Here is a 2,653-nt window from a genome sequence, read left to right as displayed (position 1 = left end):
AAAAAAAAAAAAAGTGTTGTCATGAAAATATAGATTTTTTAGGTCACTGCAAAAATTACCCAAAATCTGAAACATAAAAAAGATTTATTTCACAATCTTACTGTATCTGGTTTTTTTAAATTATTTTTTGCTAGTAAAATTAGTCTGCATTCCACAAAAATAATCAATTGACAATAGAGGTTATTTTCCTGACAAAAGCAGAGAACAATAGTATAATATTTAAGCCTCTGCTTTAGATTCCAGAAAAATTTGTTAAGATTATAATTATTGGAAGTGTGAGAGTAAATTTCAAAAACAATCTAACTGTTAAAAAGATTATAGGAACCCCTCCCCCAAGAAACAGCCAGGTTTTGCTCCGAACAATAAAAACATATTCTTTGCTATTTTAAGTAAGTAAATAAACTTAAGTAGAAATGAAGATTAATCTAGTCCTTGGTTACAAGTAAATTTAATATACTTTATATGTGGAACAAAGGTCTTCAAGCAAAATCATAGTATGTACATACTTAAACATTTCTTTCACTTTATATGTATGTGTGCATGTGTGTAATACTGAAATGTATATAATGATTTATACATATACATATGTGTGTGTATGTGTGTGTATTCAAAAAGGCCCTTTTTAAGTCAAGTTCTACACTGCCTGGTTTTCAATTATCTCATCCTAATGTATCATGCACATATTTTGTCTGGGTATCTTGGAAGTGACAAACGAGTTTTAAAAATTCTCTAAGAGTTTAGGGCGCCTGGGTGGCTCAGTTGGTTAAGCGACTGCCTTCGGCTCAGGTCATGATCCTGGAGTCCCGGGATCGAGTCCCGCATCGGGCTCCCCGCTCGGCGGGGAGTCTGCTTCTCCCTCTGGCCCTCCCCCGTCTCATGCTCTCTCTCTCTCAAATAAATAAATAAAATATTAAAAAAAAAATTCTCTAAGAGTTTAAATGTAGAATCCTTTTGGTTTGCATTATAATTTTCTTAATATTTTATGGTTAAAGTGTTTACACCCACAAATTTTGTTAGTGACTCCCTTGGAGTCTCACATTATATTTGTATTAATATGGATCAACCATTTAACTTAATGCATACCACAGACTCTAGCAATTCCTTCTGAAGTTTGAAAACTTGCAAAAGTTTGGAAAGGAGAGATTAAGATCTATTTCCTTTGATAATGTTACCATAATTATCTTCCTGTTTCAGATCAGACTTAGCAAACTGCTTGGCCTCATTCAGCTTCTTTTGTAAAATGATGTGTTGGACTAGATGATACTTACAAATGTTTGTGTCTCCAACATTCTATAATACAACACTTACAACACCTTTCCCTCAACATTCCCTACTTGGATTTAAATAATTTATGGAGGTTCATTTATTTATTGATTTGTACTGTAGTCTTGGTTTCCTCTTGTGACAAGTATCTTCAGACATGGTATCCTCTCTGCTCTACTGGGTTTTCCCAATCCTGCTGTTGAATGAACAATTCAGTAAGAACCTCCTTAAAAGCTAAAGGAACTGGATGTGCAATGTGGAATCTCAATATCCTAGGAAAAAAAGAGAAGTTCTTAGCAGGAGGATCAATAAGGAACAAAAAAGTGTAAAAAATTGTGAATACAGTCCCAGGGAGAGGAATCAAAGTGGCTCACACAAAGACACAGCGCTGACCACATTAATCAACTGGAAAAGGTTCAGAGAAAAGACTTCACAATTCTCATAATAAAGGTAGAAGTAGTTCAGAAAAGGCTTTAAGAAAATACTCTGAGGTTGGTTGATCTCCCAGAGGGCATAAGACAGCTAAATGTGGAAGTGTTCATAAAACAAAGAGATAAAAGAAAACACAGTCTGAAAGATCTCTCTACTGCACACTGACCCAACTTACCACCTCAGAAGTTTTGTTAGACCACTGATTTTAAATAGCTAAGTAGAAGGAAAGGGACATTATATTAAGCTTAGTCTCCGAGAGAACACAAGACTACAGGAGGCTGAGGAAAGCTCTTACAGTTATACCAAGATTTATTTTATACTTAAAGCTATATGGTAATACTTTATAGAATTTTAAAATGTATAGGACACCCTCAAAATTCCAAAATACTAAGAAGCTCTTGTAAGCTGCTCCTTCCTCAAGCCTAACAATGCTTTGAAATTCATGGAATCTAAAAAAATGGAAAACAAAAACAAAAAAACCTGATTTAGCAATGCTAAAGGAACAAAAGATAAAACATGATTGAAATATCTAAATTGAATGATCCATTTATTTTAAAAATCCAGACTGGGAACCACCAGGGAATGTATAAACACAGACCTATTTTAATGTAGATGGTAAAGACAGACATGCAGAGATAAGAAAAGATTTGGTAAAACTCAAGGGAGTGTTATTTCTGTCTCAACTTTAAAAAATACACAAAATGTCCCTTTTCTAAATTTACAGAGTTTCCATTGTTTAAAGAGTTGAAAAAGATTTACACTTGGCATCAAAACTGAATGTGCTATAATCTCATGAAACAGGGAGAGGAAGGAGGGGAGGGAGGGGGAGAGAGAGAGAGAAAGAGAAACAGAGGAATTATCTGAGATGAATATAGGTATCCTTTGACCGCCAGAAAATAATGTGGCAGATCCCTGATAAATGAAAATCTGTACTTCGAAAGGGATATTTATAGTTTAA

Source organism: Leptonychotes weddellii, chromosome 1 (assembly GCF_054177405.1).
Source record: "Leptonychotes weddellii isolate Sample4059 chromosome 1, ASM5417740v2, whole genome shotgun sequence".
NCBI classification, from domain to species: domain Eukaryota; kingdom Metazoa; phylum Chordata; class Mammalia; order Carnivora; family Phocidae; genus Leptonychotes; species Leptonychotes weddellii.
This window is presented reverse-complemented; position numbering follows the sequence as displayed.